The sequence below is a fragment of the Passer domesticus genome, chromosome 1, assembly GCF_036417665.1.
Source record: "Passer domesticus isolate bPasDom1 chromosome 1, bPasDom1.hap1, whole genome shotgun sequence".
Lineage (NCBI taxonomy): Eukaryota > Metazoa > Chordata > Aves > Passeriformes > Passeridae > Passer > Passer domesticus.
Genome location: NC_087474.1, coordinates 127,843,607 through 127,867,994, shown reverse-complemented (window position 1 = coordinate 127,867,994; position 24,388 = coordinate 127,843,607). Strand labels below are relative to the sequence as shown.

The following is a 24,388-nucleotide window of genomic DNA, read 5'->3' as shown; positions in this document are numbered from 1 at the left end:
AATCCATTAAATTAATGTTTAATTTTTCTTTTTAATTTCATTCATAGACTTAATTCTTAAACCCGGAAAATACCTACATTCATCTTAAAATTGTCTGATTTTATTAGTGAGCTCGAATACCTCTCAAAAATATTATTTTTTGAATAAGCTAATAAAAGAAAAACTACAGAGTGGTAAAATATAACCAAATTATCCAGAATGTTAAAAACTGTTCTTTGTGATTAGAGGAAATAACTCTGCCCATTTAGCTCTTCTCTGAAGAGAAATCTGAGTAAATAAATGGCCTTTGTAACATGACCAAAAGTCAACAACACTCAAGTTTTCTCCCAAACCCACCAGTGTTTGTGCCTAGGAGGGCATCGTTAGGGCAATTACTTGATTAAACAGCCAGTCCATTTTGTTTATTTGCTACACTCCTCAAAGAAGAAGAGTTCACTCTCCCAGGAGCATTCATTTATCCAGTAAACAGAAGCAGGTTAATTACATGCCTTAAAATCACAGGGCAGAAAATGTTGTTCCTTTGTCTTCTGCTAATCATAAGCAGGAGCACAGCTGGAGAAAGACAAGACATGTCTTGCCTGCCTGGAAGGCCTTGCATGTCTTGGAAGGTGCACAGCTCTGCTGAGGATGCAGCTCTCTTTTCACAGAGTTGTAGACAGATTTGCACTATATTAATATTATAAGATAGGTACAGGATTTATTTGTCTCAGTTAAGTATTATTACTGTTTATTGCTTTTGAGAGATGGCATTAAGAAGTGTTTGCTGTATCCCAAAACATCTGCCACTCTTACTGGTGTTTACACACCTTTTCTTTCTCCTGTCCTCAGATCAATTTGTATTTAAAGATTTTCTTTGATTTTAGGTTATTTTGTCTGTATATTTTTACTTTCATAATTTAAACCAAATCTCTAGCAATCAACATCCAACACAAATACTTTCACTAGGGGGTTTGGAGTTTTTTCGGGATCATGTTACAAGTCTTTGGCTTTGTCAATATCAGTCTTAAAGTGGAGCCTTGAAGAAGCCAGAAACATGGCATATTTCCAACTCTGCTTGCTTCCAGTATACAGAGACAACTCCTGGGCAGCAGTTACAGTGATTGCAGAAATGCTTGCAGGCAGCCTGCAGATACAGAATGGAGGTGTGCCTGAGAGCATCCAAAGTGCCTCACACTGAGCTAACAGCACATCAACAGCACACAAACCTCTACCTGTGCCTAAGAGGTGCTGTCTCATCTTGTCAGGGAAGCAATACCTGGAGCTATGTTTCCATGTTCACTATCTGGACATCTCTCAAAACACAATGTAAAGATATCTACTGTGGCTTGCAGATTTTTTTTTTCTCTCATCTCTCTTATTCTCATCTTCCTCCTTTCTTACATATCTAGAACATCAGCTAGAAAAGCTCTCTGCCCAATTACTTTTCTCTCCTGAGCATTCTAGCATAAGACCTAGGGAAAATGAAGTAACAAAAGCTTCATCTTTTCTAGGACTTTAGACTCTGTATACATATGTATGTGTGTGTGTGTGTATGTATGGAATGGTAGCTGTAGTACTGCTATGGTTGAAATTAGACCAAGAAGAGGCACCTACCCTCCGTTAGATGTAAGGAGTGTACCAATACTCCTGTCAAAACCCCAAGTCATACATTAAAGTAATCAGTATCAAAACTGTTAGTAGACAACGGGATTAAAATACTGGTATTTACCCAAAATTACAATCAAAAAGTTTAAAGGGGTGTGATTAGTATAAATCCATAAACCACTGAAATATTTGTAAATATTGTTTAAATATTTGTAAAATTGTTTTAAAACAAATTTATGTGTGGCTGGGATAAATTTCTGTTTCACCGTTTGAAGTTACGTTTTCAGATATAGAAAGGGAAATGCCTAATTCCTTTCTCTAGTATAGACACAAGAACTTCTTCTCCAAGTAAGCTAGAGTCCGTCTAGAAGATTCACTACTAATCTTTTAATTAGAGATATGTACAGTGCTGGAGTGATTCACAGAATCATAGAATGGTTTGGATCAGAAGGGACTTTAAAGATAATTTATGTCCAATCTCCCTGCCCTGGTCATGGACACCCTTCACTAGAGCAGGTTACGCAGAGCTCCACTCACTCTGGCCTTGAACATTTCCAGGGATGGAACATCCACAGCTTCTCTGGGAAGCCTGTTCCTGTGCCTCAGCACCCTCACAGAGAAAAATTTCGTCCCAATATTGACCCCAAACCTACCCTTTTCCAGTTTAAAGCCATCAACCCTTGTCCTCTCGCTTACATGCCCTTGTACAAAGTCCCTCTCCAGCTTGGCTGTAGCCCCGTTAGGTACTGGAAGGTGCTATAAAATCTCCTCAGGCCCTCATCTTCCCCAGGCTGATCAATCTCAGCCTGCCTTCACAGGAGAGGTGCTCCAGGCCTCTGAGCATCTTCATGGCCCTTCTCTGGACTTGCTGCAGCAGGTCCATGTTTTCCTGTGAGGAAGACCCCTGATCTGGACACAGAACTCCAGGTGGGATATCACAGCAGTGGAGTAGAAGATGGGGAAGATCATCTCTTTTGACCGCTGGTCTTGGTTCTGTACAAAGTACATTATAAGGTATATCACACAGTCTCACCATATTCTCTGCCTATTCTAAATAAATCTGATTATTCTGTCTTATTTTTCACATATAGAGTGAGGGGTTTGGGCATAATATATTCAGACCTGATGCCCATGTGTTTTGACTGTGGAAGATCTTCCTAAACAGGGCTCACACTGAAGACAGCAGAGTGTTTAACTTTAACTAGCCTGAGTACAAGATAAGGAAGGAAGCAGAACTGATACAGGAACATGGCTTCATTTTCATAAATGTTCCCTAATCTGTGTAATGCCTACATTCAGGGGGCTGGAATTTCACTTTTGGTACACTTAGAACTTTGAGGAGAGAATTAGCTGTGCACATTCTGCTCACATTTCGCTACTTTGCTGCAAACTCAAAATCCTTTAGATTAATTTATGTTTTTTCAGTCACACTTTTTCTTTCCTTTTTTTTTTTTTTGTTAGGGGCTTGTTCATATTTCATTAGCTGAAAGGTGACTCTAATATCCTACTATCCTAATATTTCTTCACAGTGGCAGTACTTTGGCTCAAATAAAAATATTTCCTTTGTTATTACACTTTGGATTTCAGTGATTTGATTCATTAATTGTTTGACCTCACTGTACAAGTGACTTAATAGCATCTGATATCAATCTTTACTGATTGTAATAAATCATGCTGAAAGTGAATCTACTTTATTTTAGTGGAACCATAAGCAAACTGGTAGAAGAAAGATAATGCTCAGGATAAAAAGCAGTGCATAAAGCATGAAAAATATGTATTAAAAGTATAAGTATTTGCTCAGTTATCTTTTTCATATTGTAATCAGCTGTATCTTTTCAGAACCTTGAAATTTTCTTCCTTAATCCTTTCAGCTCTTTTAATTTAGGAGATATATTTCTCTCCTGCAAAAGAGTAGACAGGAAACCAAAATGAAATAGCAAATTTTTAAAACAACAAAAAGTACTGTGAACTGGTGGACAAATAGCTCTGCAGAACAGCACCAAATAAATGTAAAATTTCATCACATCATGTCCAGTCATTCAGATGCTTTGATCAAAAAGGAGAAAAACCTCACAGAATACCTTCAGTTAAAAAAAAGGGAGAAACAAGGAAAGAAATGGTTGATCTTTAATTGAAAAACAAGGATTAATTAAGTCATCAAATGAAAAGCTGCTGGGTCTTATGAAACAGGTTTGTTCCCATTCAAGTTGTTGACCCTCAATTGCAATGCAACTATTTTCCTCAAGGATAAGAGTCTTTGAACCAGACAAGAAATCTTCAAATCCAGTGTAAGATCAGTGAAACGAACTCCTGCAGGAGCTATAAGCCATAATTTCTTTGACCTAGCTCCATCTAACACAAGCACTTTGCTGCATGTACTTATGACAAAGTAAAACTTATGAGCAGAAAATATTTTACTTCATGAGTAATTTCTGCTTTGGGGAGAGGATAAGAAGATAAAACCTCATGTGGCAGGTGCCACTCTTGTCTCCCAGAGTATTACTGGCAGGCACTGAGAAACCATGCTAAGGAAAGGGCAATTATAACCCATATAAAGGTCTTGGCAAGAAATACTTTGATAATAAAAGGTAGTATAAATCCAGGCAACTAATTATCCATTCCTTCAAAATGAAGTTCTAACATAAGAGCTTGAAATAATAAAGTCTTGCTGTTCTATGATCTTTAGGAGAAAGTCAAAACCAGCGCAACCCAGAACAAATTATCTTGAGTGTCCTGACCTGGCATATATATGGGAGCGTTGGTCTGCTGGAGGGCAGGAAGCTCTGCAGATGAATCTGGACACCCTTATTCATGGGCCAAGGCCAGTTTTATGAGGTTTAGCAAGATGAAGTGCTGAATCCTGGACTTGGGTCACAACCATGCCATGCCCTGCTACAGATTTGGAGCAGAGTGGCTGGAAAGTAGAAGGTGATTGCCCATTGGAAAAAGACCTGGGGTGCTGGTTGACAGCAGCTGAACATGAGCCAGCATGTGCTCAGGTGGCCGAGACAGCCAATGGCACCTGGCTTTTATCAGGAATAGCGTAGCCAGCAGGATCAGGACAGGGATTGTCCCCCTGTACTCAGCACTGGTGAGGCCAACCTTGAATCCTGTGCTCAGTTCTGGACCCCTCACTGCAGGGACATCGAGCTGCTGGAGTGTGTCCAGAGAAGGGCAACAGAGCTGGGAAGGATCTGTAGCACAAGTCTCATGAGGAGCATCTGAGGAACCTGGGGTTGTTCAGCCTGGAGAAGAGGACTCAGGAGAGACCTTATTGCTCTCTACAATCACCTGAAAGCAGGCTGTAGCAAGGTGGGTGTTTTCCTCTCCCCAAGGTAACAAGCAGTAGGACAAGAGGAAAGAGTCTCAAATTACATCAGAGAAAGTTTAGATTGCAAATCAGGACAAATTTCTTCATAGAAAGGGTTTTCAAGCAATGGAACAGGTTGCCCATGAAAGTGGGCGAGTCACAATCCCTACAGGAACTTTGATGTGGAATTTAGGATATGGTTTAGCAGTGGACTTGTCAGCACTATAGCAACTGTTATACTTGATGATCTTAAAGGTCTTTTCCTATCTAAATGATCCTATGATTCTAAAACCTGCTCACCTGCCCCTCCTTTTCTGTCCTTTTTGATAGAACATTGTTACGCTTTGAATAATGTTGTTCTATGTTTTAGTGTATCTATCAAACAGATCTTTTGGATGAAGTAGCTGCTTTTATTTAGTCTAGACTTGATTTTGTGACCTTCTGTTTCCCATACAGAAACAGTTGGCCTTGAAGATGTTTTGGAGTTGAATCTTGGGCTGTTCAACTTCCCTGGAGGTCATGTTTCTGAAACATTCCCTATGTTAAGCAGTAAAAACTAAACTCTACTTGACTGTGCCTGACTTTAGTGCTACAACACTACGTAAAAAAGTGTTGGTAAATCTCCCTGCTCCTTTAAAATCTCTGGTGTTTAGGAGAGTGCTATAAAAGAGGTGAGAGCAGGTGTACCCTCACTCTGCTGGCTAGCAAACCAGACATTTAGATTTTCTTTTTCTTTCTGCAATGGTGATATCTGAGATTGTGTGTTTACTGTTGAAATTCTGGCTTCTCTCAGCTAGACCGTGCTAAAGGCACTTTAAAGGGATGAGACCATGGTGAGTTGACTCATGGGCCCAGTTTCTGCAGTATTCTCTGTTGCTGTTGGGCTCTGTGCTGCAGGTCATGTTTGCATTGCAGCATTGCAAACATTCCTGACTCTGCCTTTTTTCTTTCCCATTCAGTATACTGGTATTAATGACCATCCTGGTATCCCTTGACATCTTCATGGAAATATTTCTTGTCTTTCTTGTGGAAAATAAAGACTTTAAACACAGAAAAACCTCTCCATCTGTGAATGGTGTTTGACATTTGCAAACATGGCAGTAAGCAATGTTAAGTACTTTTCAATCTTTATGTTTTCCTTATTACTCCAGAGCACATCTCTCTCTGGTTTTACTTCACTTTAAACTGAAGAAAGCTTCTTTTAATGTACTAGTCATGGGGTACTCTAGGAGACATATACAGCAGTTATTATATATATGTATATATAAATAAAATAAACAAGCTCCAGAAGGTGAGAGAAATCGTGCAGAAGTGACTGTGGGAAATTGTAATTTTAATAGTAATTTTTTTTCCAGATTAAATAATTAGATATTCCAAATGTGACAATCCTTGGTACTAAGAGATAAAATGAGTGAAAAGAACCTCACGCAGAAGTTATGTATGTTCTCTTTCTCATATCCCTTGTAGTGGTTTTTTTTGTAGTTGGAAACTGTTGAATGGGAAAATCGTGTCTTAACCATACACCCCTACAAATATGACTATATAGAATTATGAAATTGTGTGAAACTCTGCCACAGGAAAGCTGTCTGGATTGTACTTTTTCCTGTAACTCTTGCAGAAAGCATTTTTCAGGCAAAACTATTTGCTCTTATAGAATTTGATACACAGGTAGACTACAAATATACGTACACTCAGCAGTCATGCTTAATAAATTTATGCATGGATGTTAATTATATTTCCAAAGAAAGAAAAAAAAGCATCTCAAATAGCATTAAAAAATTCTTTCTTAAAGATTCCTGCTACTTTCAAAGCCTAACTGTTGACTGTCTTCTAAAACTCTTCTTTGAAAAAAAATACTTTCAGGAATAAGGCAAGGACTGTAAAACTGACTGAAATTAAAGTTTTGGCAACAGTTTCTACTAAGCCTTCAGTAGTCTGTGGAAAACTTCACAAATATGAAATTAATTTTATCCAAACATTTTTTAGGAAAACTATACGTGTTCTGGATTTTCTTTACCCTCATCACTGATTTCTAAGGAATATGTGTGCAAAATTAAACAGATCTGTTTCTTCTCTTGCTTTAGCTATTTCCTGGTGCTGCATTGGCTCTGTTTCATGATGAGCTGTTGATATTGCAAAATCTGGCTTGTGGTGCACAAAATAATTCAGTTCAAGAAGTTAAATGATTCAAATATCCCAATACTCAGCAAAGTAGAGGAAACTAAGAGACCTGTTTAAAATAACTTGCTGAAGTTTCAGAAAGTTGGTACTTGCTAGAGTTCCCCGAACTTAGTTTTCTGAGTTATTGAGAAGAATTGGTAATACTTCAATATTAAAAACAATATTTTTTTCTTCAGTTTTTAGAAGTCTTTCAGCTTTTGATGTAGTTGTAAAAGGCAAGTATTTGAAAAGTTAGTGTTTGCTTTTCTTAATTATCTTTTGCTAGGAATGTGTTCTCAATAGGAACGGGAGGATACTTTTCACATCATTGGAAGTTGTAATACATCAAGAAAAATGGCCCTGGAAAAACAAGGTGTTCTTCTTGGAGGTTCTATCTGTCAGTATCATAAAATCCCAAGTCCTAGAATTCATTCCAATGTAGGCAAAATTAAAACAAAATCCATGTAAGCGTCTCTGTTTAGATGTTTTGATGAAAATCCTGTCATGATAATGGACAGAACTGCCATCTAGAAAGTTTTCTGTGTTGGGAAAAAGAGAATATAGCTGTCCTGTGTTTCATCCCTTCCATAGGGATAGACAGATTGCCAGTGAAAGTCAGGAAGGAACTAGCTTCATCTAAACAATGAAAGAAAACTCTTCTATTTGAAAAAAGATAAATTTTGATTTAGAGATGGCACTAGATCAAAGTGTAGAATAAAAAACATCAACAGTGATGTGCCCTCTGGCTACAGAACATCAACTAACCTGAGTTACCTATTTTCCCTTTGAAGGGAAATTGCTTCATTGGCTATTTAGGAATAGAATTCTTGTTATACTATGATTTACACATTATTTAGTTATAGCATGTGTATCATTAATGGTTCATTTCTAGGAACTGAAACATGCAATTCCTTATTTTTGCTTTCCAAAATGGTTTTGGATTTCTGTATAAGTAAAATATTGCAGCATTTTGGATTTGTTTGAATTAGAGTATCCAAGTGAGACTGTTTAAATCTATTTTTTTTTTTGCCTAGGGAGCGAAAATGTTAGAGTTGAAGCTTGGTAAAATTAGCTGACAGTTCGACTTGATGGTCCTTGAGAGTCCCTTCCTACTCAGTATATTCTATGATTTTATTACTCTACTGAGCCCTGATTTTATTACAAAACAAGCTGTCCAAGATAAAACACACACAAAACTGGGCTGTGTAGAACTTGATGAGATAAAGTTAAGATAAATTTCTTCTTATTGGACAATACTTGGACAATAACTTTCATCTGACTGGAATACAGACGTGTGCACAGCTGCCCAAAGGGAGCAGGGACACAACTACGCTGGTCAGTATTACTGTAATTCTAAAAGACTCCACAGCACCATAAACTAGCAAAAGCTTTTTACACTATCATTGGTCAATAATCTGCATGGTCATTTACTTAACATGAACACTGTACTCATCATCTTGTGGAGGAAATGTCAATGTACACTCTGATACTGAATAAAAGTGGAACTATGGAGAAGGATAGAAAACACCATTTCTTCAGGGTCATCTAAGAAGACTGTTCTTATTGTGGCTATGTTTATGCTTCTTAGATCTAAAGTTATTTTTGCACCTCAGGCTCAAACAAATAAATTATTAAAATAAAATATAACTATGTAAAAATATCAACAGTATAGATTTTACATATATTGTTTTTCTCAGATTATCTATTCCATAATCACATTTATTCTTAAGCATGAATTGTATGCCAACTCTAAAAGGAAATTTCTATTTGAAATTTTAATTTCTAGGATAAGTGATTTGCTTTTGTTGTGTTTGTCCATGATTTGTACTGCACCTTAATTATAAACAGAGTGATATTTAGAATGACAGAACACAATGTGTGCCCACAAACACTTGTATTTAAAATGATCAAGAAGTTTGAAATAGTTAGCATCGGCTCCAAAATTGTGAAAAATACTTTGAGGAAAATTCAATCCAGAAAAGGAATTAATTTTATTCTCAATTTTTTTGCTCTTTCATGTATATCAAATAATCTGTTGGTTTGGAACCCTAGTGAGAAAAAAACTCCTCTGGAGCCTCTTTTGTGCTTTACCAGTAGAGATGCTGTATCACTAAACTTCTGATTAGAAGTCTATTGGAAATGCTGTCACTTGGTGTGAGAGAGCTGGGGTCTTTTTACAAAGCAAAAAATGACATCTGTTTAGCACTGAGATTGCTAGAATTGGCAGTAGATAGATCCATACTAAAGAGTAACCCAAGAGGATTGTCACAAGAAGTGACAGAGGAGACAGCAAAGGCTAATTAATTCTCATCTCAACTGGAGAACAACAAGATTAGGCAGGAAACATGCTATGGGAAGGATGTAGTTTCTGTGACAGAAACAGGCCCACAAAGAACATAATTATTTGCATTATATAAGGCAAATCTCTATAGTTATTAATATACATTATATAATGCACATATCTATATACACACACATACATATATACTCGCTTTACCCCATGCACTTCTACATTATTATCTGAGTTTAAGAGACTTTTTTCATTCATGGTAAAAGAAGAAGGCAACACAAAGAACAAGCAGTAATCACACAGGTAGGTCACTCTCACGGCTGTCCCTGTGACTAGGCAGCCACAAAATGAACCTTACAGCTTGAGAGCTGATGGACCAGCACCATTTTTCTCTCTACACCAGAAAGCACAATTCATGTTAAGTTAATGTGACTGCAAGTGAAAACAAGGAACAAAGTTTTGAGTAGACCTTGATGCAGCAATAGGTGTAGCAGAGGAAACAGTGAAGCCAGGAGATTTATGAGGCAAGCACTGACCCAGCCTCCCAAAAGAAAGCTGTGAGATGACTGCCTTGTGAGAAAGCAGAAAGCAGTGTTAGGTGACAAATGTGCACATTTGCCTGGCTGTTTACTCTACTTTGAAGAATAGAAATACAAAGCCTTCTAGTTTAAAACCAAGTGCTGTCTTGAAAGGACAGCTCTGTGCGATTGCGAGCAACTACTGACCTTCAAGTTTCCCAGAAAGTAACCTCAAAAGGATATAGACTCATGTGGCAGAAGATTTCATGAGTGTCACACATCAAAGAGACATAGACTTCATCCCACTCTGCCACCAAGATGCTGAAATTGTCTCAGATAACTTTAGCTGGTGATTTAAAGACAAGGTTTTTGACAATTTACTTGAGGATGACAATAGAATGGAACTAAAAGTCAAGTCCTTCACTCTATATTTACAGCAAAATGTTTTGGAGTAACAATTCTCTGCACTGCAGTGAGACCGAAGGTCTCGTCCAAAATGCAAAAAAGGTAGCTGGATAGAAAAAGGTGCATAATTCCCATTTTCATCTTCTCTATCTTCCAGCAGTGAAGGAGCAGTTCTAAGCCCAGATATTTTCATGTCTCTAAGTGGTCAGAAAAATCCAAAGGAGCTATAAAAAGCCTGAAGTTTAGTCATTTTCTCAAGGAAGCTCTTTTGTGAATTAAGAACATGGCTTAAAGCTGCTGTGGAATTAGGGCCTGGTCATGAGGAAGGGTAAGGCTGTGCACAGAAGGACCTTCTCATGAATCCCAGAAGACTCTAAACCAGCCTGTGAGGTGGAAACATGCATACATATGCATGTATGACTAGATATAAAAGGATGCAAGTAAGGAGAAGTATAGAATGGCCTCAAGTTTGATCTTTCTTGTGGGATTACTCTGCCTCTAGTAAAAACAGTGATATCCTCAGAGTTGCTTGGCTTCATGCTCTGTTCCTCATGGGTCCTTTACAAGCAAAGGCCAGTCTGGTCACACACCCATGTGGCTGTGCCTCAGTCTGCTGCAGCCTCTTGCAGCCACCCTGTATGAGGAAGTCATAAGGAAAAGTCTTGGGGGCATACTTCAGTTTGCCTTTACTCTTCATTTACTTGCCGGAGAGATTTTAGAAGATTTAAGAGTAAATGGGGAAGAAAACCTGCAGCCTTTAATTCATGCTTCTGCATATGTTCTTAATCCTTCTTTTTGGGGTTAGGATTTAATCAGTATAAGACGTTGCATGTGCATTTAGTGAAGTGTGGTTTTCACCAGCTGACACTGTCACTGAATTTGGTCCTAGATATGACACCTGTTTTGCACTTAATATCTCCAGTATTTACTTTGTTCTGAAAAGTAATTCACCACATGAACAGCTCCATTTTTTTGTGTCAGGTAACATGATAACCAGCTTGGTTTAGTAAGTAGAAAAACCTAAATAAATATTGCAAAAGTTTCATTTTGCCCTTAACAATGCCAAAACCCCAAATGTACTTGTGAAGATAAATTATCTTCTAGGATTCTCACCTTGGATGTTTTCCATTGACTTACAAACAAAAGCTTCTTGATGCTGCTGACCAGTACAGGAGAGTATGTGATAAACAGGAGCTGGAGAAAAGGTGTGAGTAAAATTAAACTTATGTCTCATGAATGTACAGGTACACCTCTATTTGATTGCATCCATTATGCTTACATATCAGCAAAGGTGACAGAGAACTAGATGCATCCCACCATTTTTTAGTTGAAACCCAAAAAACTAGATTTCACATTCTGTGCTCCCACAGAAATATTTTTATCATCATGAGCTCTTCTGAACAAACTTCAATTGTATGCATTATTTACTGAGTAGAATTGTAAATGCAATCATTACTCTATAAAATGAAACAAGCTCCGTAAAAATGATCAGTAAAATTTTTGTTTGAAAAACACCAGTCTGCTCAGAAAACTCAAAACCAAAATAATATACTATTTTAGGGAAATGGAAAAACACAGTTTAGTTTCACACAGAACATAAAAGTGTTTCTCAGCTATGTGTATTTTCATTTATCCACTTTTATCAGTATAAACCTGTGTACTATTTAAAGCTGTTTTGATAGAGCTTTTTTTTTTTAAAGTCAGAACAATTTAAGCAACAGAACAGTTTAGGTTTGAGAAATGCCATACTATGATACATTTCTGTGAATGAAGAACAATTTTACTACCCAGAGGTAACACATTGGGTGTATTACATGAATGAATGTGGTCTAGAAATATCGTTGTTAACAGAAGCAGATTTTAAAATAGTTCTCAATTTCAAGTACTTTATCTCCAAATGTATTCAGAGATACGTGCCATCCTCCTGTGTTGCCTGAATTGTACTATTAGGGTTTTTTTCACTAATAGGTCTGAATAAAAGCCAATAATGCTTATTCATTTAACCAAAAGCAACCATAAAAAGAGGAATATGCAAGAGCTGTATTGTATATTTTCATTCAACCTGTCAAGAAGGAAATGAATGAAAGCCACAATATGTAACATTACTGAAGTGTGAAGAGATTTTAATAAATTGTTAAACAGTCAGTACCTGAAATTAAGTTCTCAAAATCCTTCTCCATTTGGTCATATCATAAAAGGTTAAACTTCTGTACTACATAGTAAGATGTATTTATTTCTTTATTCAGTCTTCTAGGACATATTACATAATGAAGACATTCTGAATGAACCTTGTTCATTCTGATTTTGCTGAAATGCAGTTATAAGAAAAGTCTTCATTTAAATACAGATATTTTTCTCTAAAACACATTAAATATTGGTATTCCTCAACCAACTATGGACATTAAAAAATACTTTTCCTGCACTACTGTCTGCCAAAATAGAGTTGAATGTGATTTCCTCCAAAATGGCAAAACTTCTAACTTAAAAAGAACCATTAAAAATAATTTTAAAAATTACTTGTCATATTTGACCTTCCAAACTAAGTACTTAATCAGGTTTTCAAAATATATGTTTGTTCTTAGTGACCCCAAATTGCTTTTCATAATCCAATACTAGAAGCCAGCCACACTTTTCCACATATAAATCCCAATGATCTTGTCTATTTTCATGCTACATACTAAGGAAAAAGAGAAGTCATATTTATCTTTCCATTAGATCATGCAGGAAAACCAAGCAAGCTTTTAACTTGTTGAAAGAACAAGTTTTTCAGAAGCACAGAAAATGGCACAATCAGTAAAAAGCAGGCTGCCAGAGGGGTCAAAAGAATAATTTTGCTGTGGTTTTGTAGCAAACAACTTATAGGATTTTGTTTGAGAGCTTTCTTTCCGCCTTTTCCTAGAGAATGTAGGGCAGACCACAGGAAATGAAAAAATATTCATTAAGCCATCTCCAGCATCAACTAGATCTTTCCAAGGAAGACATAAATCCCCATATTCACGGAGGGAGGAGGAGAAAGGTAATACTTTTTTATCCCCAGGGCAAAGTGCAAAAACAATGAGAGAAGAGTCCCTCTTGAGCTATTCTTGATGCAGCGAAATCATGCAGTGACCCCAAAACTGAGTTTTGGAACTTCTCACACCAGGATTGCCAGTACATTTAGTTCTAGCTAAATTTTACACAAAACTGAATATATTGGCAGAGTGACAGTTTCAGGAACAAATGTCAGGGATGCACCACGAATCCAGACACAACCCAGTGCCCAATTTCCTCTCTGATAAACTAGGATATTTCTGGCTCCAAGTAAGAATTCCACTTCTTTCTGCAATAAGCTGGAATCCTGTCCATCTGAAAACAAAGGAACGTGCTGTGAAGTACCTCAGACAGCTGTTTTGCCCAGAAAGAATGATTTAGAGCTAAAGTGAATGGCAAAACCATACAGAGGCATTGGGAACTTGTATTCAATTACTGGATCAAACAATGTAACTTGCATGTCATAACTACACGTCCTTAGGCTGGATTTATGGAAAAAAGGAGACACGGGAGTGAGACCACATTAGAAGGTGCTACTTTAGTTGTGCTGTTGCTTAATAAGAATTTGCCAGGGCAGACAAGGGAGCAGGAACTTCACCTAGCCTGAGGTGTTCACTGCAGAAAGATGAAGAATAGGTTAAGCAAACCTCTGCCTTAGGACTTGCATGTTCTTCCAGAGCGCTCTGACTCATCTGTGCCTTTTAATAGCAAAGTGACTAGGGTTAAGAATTTGTATAAGGCTCTGTTCATTGCTTGCTTGCCAAGTTATGGTTGAAGATGTTTAAGCTAGAGGCCAGAATTCCTTGAGTGGGATGGAAATCAGATGAAAATATCTGAGCCACTGCAAGATTTGAGAAACCTGAGGCATAGGTATAGACATTCTGGGATCCTGTATCTCAAGGAAAAGTTTGAAGAGTATACTCTGTTTAGTACCCTACAAACCTCATTACTGAAAAAAGGTGGCAGAATCATTACTAAAAAAAAAAAAAAAAAATAGGTAGGCTATCACAGAATCATGAAATGGCCTGGGTTGGAAGAGACCTTAAAGATAATCTAGTTCCAATCCCCCTGCCTTGGACAGGGGCACATTCCACTAGACCAGGTGGCTCAAAGCCCTGTCCAACCTGGCCATATACACTTAGAGAAAAATCACATCCACAACTTCTCTGGACAACTTATTCCAGTACTTGACAGAAAAAAAAGGTTTTTTTCCTAATATAAAATCTAAATCTACTCTCTTTCAGTTTAAATCCATTCCCCCTTGTCCTGGCACTATGTGCTCTTGTAAAAAAGTCTCTCTCTATTTTTCTTTTAGGCTTCTTCAAGTACCAGAAGGCCACAATCACGTCACCCTGAAGCCTCCTATTTTACAGGCAGAGCAATCCCAGTCCTCTCTGCTTTTCCTCACAGGAGATGTGCTCCACTCGGATCAACAGAAGAAAACACTGTGTTTGGAATAGGACCTGTGCAGCTGCATGCAGGGGTGATGTGGGAGTACTCAGTCTCCTTCACAGACACCATTTAGTTCTTCATTCCCTTCTACAGCAGATCTGCATTGTAGGGCCCTGTGCTTCGGGCAAGAGCAGGGCTGCCAGCTCTCTGCTCAGAGACTTTTAGCCCCAAATGGAATGAGCAGAGCAGTATCATTCAAAGGCAGCATACAGCTGCCAGAGACCATTTTTATCTTTCCACCACACTCAGCGACACTTATTTGGGTCCAAGTCAAGGACCCATATGCAGGTCCCAAAACTTACAGTGTACATTGATTCATCCCAACTCTCCTAATTGTAACCATTCCACACCAATGATCCCATAACGTGTTCTTCCAGATATTGGCATGCATGGTTTTGTCATTTGTAACTGCTAAATTCTTTGCATAAACATTAAAATGCAGTAGTGTTACAAGACATCAAAGTCATATGTGATTCGCTAAATCATTTTCCTATGAAGTACTTTATAAATGATGCATTAATTCTGTCAGGATGCAGCCCTTCAGCATGGCTCATTAAGTCTGGCAGTTGCCTACTTTTCTTTTGATCTTCTGCATGGGGAAAGGAAATAAAAGTCATTTTTATCTCCTCAAGAGCATTGCCTACCACCTGCCCTGAAAAAGAACAAACAACATTTTCCATTTGAAGAGGACTTTTTTCCCTATCAGCTGAGAACTTCTCTCACCTGAGTTTACATGAAGTATATTTTTAAATTTATAGGCTTTTGGTATTATTCTTTCTCTAAATCAAACTGTGCTCTGAGGCATAATGGTGACCTGAAGGACGCTTAAAATCATCCGAAACAGGTAGCAGAGGTATTTTTCCAAAAGAGAACAGTCTAGGTAATGTAAAACTCAGTCTCTACTTGACAAGTCTTTCACAGCAGGTGAGGACTGAACCATCTCATTAGAGACGCATTCTGCACTCTTGACAAGAAGGGCAAGCACTGGTAAGAGGATATGAATTAAGTGCAGTTAGTTACTTTTTACATAATAGATCAGTTGTAAATGCTGTTGTACAGAAACTATTAAAAGGTCATATGCATTTTAATTTCAAAGTGCTTTCACTTCAAACTTGGTCAAATGAATTTTCTCTGTAAAATATGCTATGTCTCTAGCAACAGTTTTATTATTTTTCAGCACTGTCCCTTGATAAGGGCTTAACAAGCAGAGGTTCAAATGACAGCAGCTGAAAGCAGCTCTGGTTATGTGTGGTTGGGCTGAGCCCAGCCAAGTGAAGCATTCCTTTGTGGATGACCAGTGGATGCAGGTGTCAGAAATGCATCAGCACCTCAGAGCGCCTCCCCAGTGGGCTGGTTTGGTTTCATACAACTGTCTCCACATTGCCTCATCAAATCCCCCTTCCAAGGGATAGGCCAAATATCAACACTAGGAAGATGACAGCCAGTTTTCTAAGCTTCTCTCTGTGGTGTGAGAAGCTGCTGCCTGGCAGTTTGTGGCTCGTTTGAGGGGGTTCCTCTCTCAGTCACAGAGAGCAATGTGACGTTTGACTCAGTGGAGTGGAGCTTGGCATGCTGCATGCTACAGTGCTTTAATGAGCACATCAAGTGTGTTGACATCAGGAGACAGGACAAATGGCAGATATTAGACTTCCAGAATTGTAAAAGGAAGCTCGCAGACACATTGAGATTAAAAAAAAAAGAAAAAAAGCCTTAAAAAACCTGAGGAGGGCAGGTTACAAATTACTGGGTAATGAACATAAACAGCAGTGCCTAGAATAGTCTAAGCAGAGCCAACACTAGATTTGAATTCTCAAAATGTTATGTATAATTATCATACTATATAATATTTATAGTTTGACAGGACACAGGGTAACTTTTAAAAAGTAGGTTTAGGTCAAATATTAGGAAGAAATTTACTGTAAGGGTGATGAGGTACTGGAACATGTTGCCCAGAAAAGTTGTGAATGCCATGTTGCGTTCATAGTCATGTTGCAAATTATACTGGAGTCAGTTTGGACTTCAAATTCATTACAGAATTCTCAATTAGTCACAATTGTTGAATTTCAGTTACAGATAGATGTAGATTATAGACAGCAAATATTTAACATATAATTATCTAATTAAGATGTCAACAAATACTAAGCTTAACTAATTCAATTAGTTATTTTAAAATGTGATCCCAAACAAGAGTGTTTTAACAAAAATTTGGACTTATTTTTAATATTGTTCCAGCTTGCTTGCTACTTTTTATGCTACATGCCAGCAACAGTGGGTAATGAAGATTTCTTTTTGTGAATTGTACTGCTATACATAGGTATCATTAACTAACCAATAAAGAAAAACAATACTTGTATTTGTCTGAAAAAATGGTATCTCCTTTCTTGCTGTTTTTTTAGAAGATCTTTATATCTGACACCAGCTCTATTTTAAGGTCTTTTTAACAGATGCTGTTGATCCTACACTGTGATGAAAAGGGGAGAATATTTTCTGCCAGCTATAACACAGTTATTACGTGAAGAATAATCTTGCATAAGGAGTAAAGCCTCTGGGGCAGTTATGCAACTGCAGCACCCAAGTGTGACTCCAGCACAGTCATCCCTGGTGTTCGGTACATCCACACTGGAATGTGCTGCCTTACCTCATCCCCTGCTCACACCACAAGAATTTTCCATCAAGGACAACTACGAATGTTGCTTTGCAGATGAAGTGAGGTATTGTGTAGCTCTCAGTGAACGATTTTCTCTTTGTAGAATACCAGTAGGGGCAATAAAAATAAAATATTTTAATTTTCTTGTAGCTTAAGAGACAAATGGTTTCATTACTACAAGTCATCAGGTAGGTTGTGCAATCACAGAATTTTAATGAAATTTATACAGAACTATTAATATGGGAAAGAAAAACATTATTTATAAAATACTATCTTGTGATAAATTTATATTTGCCTGTTAAGAAAACCCCTAACCTTTCACAAAATAACTGCTAAATAGGATCCAAACCATCTCTCAGTGTAGCTGAATGTTTTGGGTTTTTTTTCACACAGGGTTAGGAAAACACTTTTTCCTGTCATGAAAAAGACAAATCACAATCAGTCTGTCACATATAATTTGACAATTTGCAATGCTTTAACAGTGGGGGACCAAGGCGCATATTTCAAACTTGCTACTGATAGAAGAGTTTTACAGTAGCTCCCAATTTCCATGCTGGATAAATGTCCTGGTTAAAGCTGGTTGTATAACAGATAGCCATGAAAGACTGGTACACTGGAACCAAAGGAGTTGCCTGATTAGTTTCGGTCTTCAAGTTGATAAATTTTTAAACATGCATGAGAAATCAAGTACTATGCTCCAAGGATCAAGCAAACTAACAGGTGTACATCTTGGCACCTACAAATGCTGTGACTAAAAAGGGAACCTTTCTGCATTAATTGCAAGTTATGGCTTTAAGTCAATGGGTAGCAATTTGCATCTAGTATTTGGACACAAAAATAAGCAAGTAAAGCTTGCATCTTCCTCTGAAATTTCTCAAAGAAAATTAAAAGACCACCACTTCTTGGAGATAATAGCCATGTTCAAAGTCAAAACTGTCAAATAACATTGATACTGCATTTACTGGACCTATCGGGTGACATGTCATAAATAAACACACTGAGTCACAATTTTATATTTCTTGATATACAGAAAAGTTTAAAAGAAAAAGGAGATAAAGAAGATCAAAACTCTTCCTGCTTATGTAGTGTCAAAACCCCCTAAAACGAAACAAAACCAAACCTGAGTGCATCATAAATCCTGCAGCTTGAAAATATTGAGAAAAGAGTTAGAGTTGCCATTAAATAGGGTAAGGCAAAGGTACAGCCAACTTTCTCCTTGTTAATTTATTTTGTGGCTTTATTCTGAAAACCATGGCATGGGATTTCACACTGATTATCTCCTCACAATTTCCACATAAAGTATGTTCAGCTTGCAAGTAAACAGATAAATTTTTTCTCTTCCTACAAGGCACTGGAAGCACAGCCTGCCCTCTGAAATGCAAGCCAAGTCTGCTGTTTCTTGTGAATAATCACCAGTTAAAGGCTCAGCCTGCTCTGTCACACGTATTCACCAGCACTGCATGTGAGATGCTGACTGGAACAATTCTATTTGCAATGAAATAGGAGGATGGATTGAACCTTCTTAATTTCCTTCCAATTAGCTGCAGTGCAGCTCCCTCCTAACTTGGTTTTGTGGGACTTGAGAGACAGAACAAGCAAGAGTTTGAGCTGTTTCTGATAGGGGAGGAAGCTGCTGAGACCAGAGCATGTTTGTAAAGGATTTTTTTAAAAACTGTAACATATTCGAGATAGAATGAATTCTTAGCTACTCATTGCTCCAGTGGGATTGTAGCCCTCCAGAAATGCCCAGCAATATTATTTTCACTAACTCCTGAATTTATCAAAATTATTTTGAAAAGAGACTGTGTCAGGTCATAACAAAACTCCACCCTGCACAGCTGATTCTGGCAGTAGCAAAGGCTGGAAAAGTGTAAGATCAGGCTAAGCTTTAACAATGCTTCTCCAGGATACTGGTTTACCTCCAGTAGCAGACAGCTCAGGGATTTTCTGAGCCAGGTCTGGCAGCATCCTGAGGGACGGAGTAACATATCTCAATTGCAAGCTACTGACAAAAAGCTACCCTCAAATGTGTGTGGAATCTGTGCCATTCTAGCTTCATATAATATTATTTTCATTTTTTAACTGGTAGAAGTATACATACCAACTTTCCTTTTATTTTGCACATGACTATGATATTCTTCCTTATTAATCTCTTGCCAGGCTGAAGGGTGCTATCCTAATTTAATGTGTGTCTCATGGATGGATGCCTTCCCAAATCCGTGGGCATCCTTCCCCAAATATTTACTTGTTGCTACACTGTCCTACTTGACATGGGGAAGGGGAAACAGGATGGCACACCAGTGTCCAAAATGTGTGCACATCAGAGATTTGTGGAGAAGTATAAAAAACCCCTGTAAGTTATCTGTTCCTTGTCATCATAAGCTGTCAGCCTGACTGAAGCCTCTTGGCTCTTCAATTATAGAATTGGTTGGGTTTGGGGTGTTTTTATAAGCCAGAATTCTAATTATTAGACCCTGGAGTACTGTTATGATTTCAGAAATGAAAATTTTATCAGAAAATAAGTGGGATTGTAGCCCTCAAACTTTGCAAGGCTTGGATGGAAACAAAATAGATCTGGAGGGCAAAAAAGAAAAGTGAAAGTTATTACATTTTTTTTTTGTTAAGTTAAAGAGCTTGTGATTTAGCCAGCTTTTGAATAAATATAGGACTGATGGGTGAAGAGTGGATTCCACTTTCCAGGCAGTAAATGTCATAATACATACATAATCACATATTATTTTCTTTAATACATTTACCAAGTTCTATCTTGAAACCACAGGGGTGCCTTTAACATCCATTGATAATGTAAGACCGAGCTAGAAGTCTTCTCATGATTAAGGGCTTTCCATCCTACATAAATTACCAGCCATTTTACTCTCCCCTCAACTTAATACCAGCCACATCCTTCAGTTCACTTAGCTTTTCTCTCCTTACTGATAGAGAAAAATATGCTTTCTCATCAGTCATTTCCCTGCACTGAAAACAAGCCAGCTCTTTTGCTTGACTCTTCAATATTTTTTTCTCTGCTAATAGCTTTCTGCTGCTTCCATTCCAGATTGAATTAATCTATAGAGAGAAAAGTAGAATACTGCACAGATATGTCAGACTGGGAAGCTCTTCTGAAATTCCCCTTTTTTAAAAAGACTTCTGGTAATGGCATAACCATGACAAACTTCCTAGAAATATTTCACAAGCTCTTATTTCACATAAGATTACAAATATTTCATTAAATTTTCTAGCTTCAGAATACTTCATGATACAGGTACATTTTCATCTCATGATCAATTAGTTCTCCAAGATTAATCAGCTTTTCATTTGTTTCAGTCATTTCAACTTACAGCAGAAATTCCATTTAATTCAATAATACTCAGTTTGTCACTATTGTACCATTGCATGCATGGAATTTTTGTGTACTCAGAATTATTCAGCCTTCATAAGATATTCCTGCCCTTCTCTTTATTAATAACACTTTATGTCTTTGTTAATAAAAATCATTGCATGCTCCTACTTTGTTGTGTCAAGGTCACTAGTGGAACCAGTCAGTTTTTGAATAAAGATATTTTGATTCATAAAAGTCTGGCAATTCTTAAATTAATTTAATTGTCTTTATCATAATGAAATACATTCTTTACATGAAGTCATATAAAATTATTTACTGGATTTCTAAGAAATTAGACTGATGTTTATCTCCCCATCTTTGAGAACCAGTCATCTACAAAAGATATTATATTGCTTTGGTAAAATGCAAGTTGGGTATATCTATGCTTCATTTCTTTTTCATTTCCTCTACATTTTTGGAGTGTTCTAAAGTCTTGCACCGAAGTAACATACTATGTATGCCATTATTTATTTTCTATTTTATAAATACATATCCTATGTTGACTGTTTTCCAGTTTTACCTTTCCTGATTTAAGAGATTTATTTTAAAGTTCTGCTGCTGAATCTGCAACTTCATGTGTGAGTTCTTGCAGTGCTGCAGGGAGATTATGTAGTTCCCCCAATATGAGTACATTAGCTTGCTTGATTTTTGGTTTCCACCTCAGTTGTTGTCATTTCGTTTTCCACATTCCCACTGCTATCACATGCTTCTGTTCCACGTTCAGCATCACTGTTCTTATTGATAAAAAGCTCTTAGAACCATAGCTAGTGACCCACACTTGGCCCACTAGAATCAAAAAATTAAGATTTTTATAACCACAGGCAAAAACCTAATAAAAAAGGGTTTGAAGGATCTCTGTGCCAAATACTGCTTCCTAGTGTCTGATAGCTGAAGACTTATAATCTAGAAAAGAAAAAAAATTCCAAAGCTGTTTTATGCCGCAGGGAAACAGCAGGAGAAAACAAAACCACTGACAACCCCAAAGGACCCCTCAGTGGGAAAGAATGTAGTTTTCCAAAGTCCTGCTGGACTCCATGAGATTTTTAATATTGTTAGGGAATGACCTTGCCCCATGCAACACGCTAGAAGTATGGCAAGTTTCTGAATCTATAAAAACAGGCCATTAGCTACTGCTTCTTCCATTTGTTCTCTCTCCCTTATAAAGCAAGAGGATAACATCTTGATTCCTGCTGCAGATCAGGGAAAAGTCTGAAGTCTTGCATTAATAAAAATTACAAACAATAGTAAATAAACATATTCAACAGAGATAAGTATTTTCTTATTTTATTTTTTTAGAAGACTTATTAAAATCTCTGTCCTAGGCACAGGGTAAAACAAAGCCCACAAGTTCTTATGGCTTTTTCTTTATGTATCTGCTGAGACTCAGACCTAATTACAGGAAGCCTGAAAAATGTCCTTCTTACATACTAATGTGCCTTTTTGTCAACAGAATTCCTTCATAAAATATTTGTAGCGTCCAAATTTGCTTCAGATAAACACTTAGCCTGTGAAAAATTTTAGGACATTGACTGTGGGAGAGGTATTGTCTTCTGTAGAGACAGAATAAGACCTGCATTAGAAAACTCTTCATGTCTTTTTTAGTTCTTAATAATGAAAACTGGATTTAGGCAGAAAATGGAACTGGCCTGAGATATTGCTGAAAGATCTGCCCAACAATATTTGTAATTTTTGCCACCCTCTATTTTTTTTTAGGTTAGCACACTTCTTAATTGAGGGATTATTTAAGACATTTTGAATTTAAATCTTCAATAATAATTATTTCTTGTTATTTATCCATATTATTTTTCAATATTCCACTGACTGTATTAGATTACTTCACAATACTTTACTCATCCTATAGTGACTCTTAATTGTATTTACAAGAAGCTGTCACTCTCTAAGAATTAATTCTGACACCAGCTAAATACATTGTTAAAGTCTGAGGGGACTGTGAATGGACAACATGCCAGAAAAAAAAAACCCAAACTTACTTGTGAGCAAACAGGAAAGTAAAAAACCACAAGCTTTTTAAACATTATTATCCATGTATTATACTTGAAGTTTATCTTATAGCACCTTTGCTATTTGGTCTCACTCTTTTCTCTTGGTGTTTACAGCATCACCTTCATCACTGAATTAAGCTGATCCAATTGGGATTTTATCTCACTTATTTTCTCACTCCTGTCAGGAACACTTGATGCTGGCATGTATGGCAACACATGGGAGGAAAGGCTTGTTTTAACAACCACATTGACTTCTCAGCCCCTCTGTTACCACAGCCATCAAATTCCAATTTATTCTTCTAGGGGCCCTCATCATTCCACAGTCCAGTGTGGACAAAAAGAAAAATAATTTGGTCATTTAAGAGTGAGAAAGTCTATACTCCCAAAACAAAACCAGCCAGACAGCTATCTCAAAATTTACAGGCTCTGTTGACTGACTCCTTACCTCTTCCCTGACTCCAGTCTTCCCAGCACCTCCCCTCACCACCATCCTGCACTTTTTCTGGAAGGTTTTTCAACAGTTCAGTGACAGAATCATGTGAATACAAATAAATGAGAGGTCAAACACCACTCTTTTTCTAAATCAAGATTATTTTGTCCACAGATCAAAAACTGATGGGAAGTAATATTTGAGACCAGCCCATAAGAAAACAAGAGAGAGATAAGAGCAATAAAAGGTCATTCTCTCAGTCTCTCCCTTCTAAAAAATTACCACTCTGCTTAACCTACATATTTTATCTACTGAAAAAAAGTACAAAATGGAAGAAATTATCAGGCAACCAAAATTATTAATTCAAGTCGTATAAGATGCTATGTCTGAAAGTTGACATGCCATGCATTACAGGTATCTTAGCTTAAAGGTGCACAGTTAATTTCTGTAAAGATTTTTAAAGAACATAAGCACAAATGAAACAACAGCTTTTGCTAAGTGTGGCAACTATTGTTGTTATAGGAGGAACAAAATCAATTTCTGATTAACAAAATCATGTTTCTGACATGGTATTTTTTCTACCAAGCCCAGATGCTCTCAGACAAATTCATTCTCTACATTTTTTTCTTCATAAACAAGCTCTCTTCTTTTTCCTTTCATCTCTTTTGCTTTTTTATAAGTGGGAGGAAAATGCACTAAATTTTAATTATTTTCTGATACTGAATATTACTAACCGGCAGTACATAGATTTTATTTTACTAGGTATAACAAATTCATGGTAGAAAAATGCATTTAGAAATGAATACTATTCATGTTTCAACAGAAAAAAAATTCATGGAATTCAGATTTAATTTTGAGCCTTCATAATCTACCTTCTTGTCGCTTTCTCAGAGGCCTTTGCCAGTTTAGGAGATTTAAAAATCATATGTGTTACGAGAGCTGAGTGTAAAATATTCCTAAGAAAGAAACTGCAACTCTTATTTATTTTAATAAATTCCAAATTTTGTCTGTGCACCCCATCCCTTTACTTTCACTTAAAAAATATTAACTTCCACCACCCACTGATCAAGAAAAGAGTCTGGCTTTTGAAGCTGGAAGCAGTTGACATCTTATAACTTAGTGGCTTCCATGATGTATGATTTCTTTCTATGATGAAAATGAACCTTTTAAAAACATTTAA

At 37.1% G+C, this 24,388-nt stretch overlaps 1 long non-coding RNA gene across 1 annotated transcript in view; it reads right to left on the bottom strand.

Annotated features, from left to right (window-relative positions):
* Positions 1-3,505: 3,505 nt before the first annotated feature.
* LOC135280583 (uncharacterized) overlaps positions 3,506-24,388 on the bottom strand; it is a 43,968-nt gene continuing 23,085 nt past the window's right edge. The window contains exons 2-3 of the long non-coding RNA XR_010347465.1: positions 11,381-11,461; positions 3,506-10,901 (exon numbers count right to left, since the gene is read on the bottom strand). This is a non-coding gene — a long non-coding RNA (uncharacterized LOC135280583). The remainder of the gene's footprint in view (positions 10,902-11,380; positions 11,462-24,388) is intronic.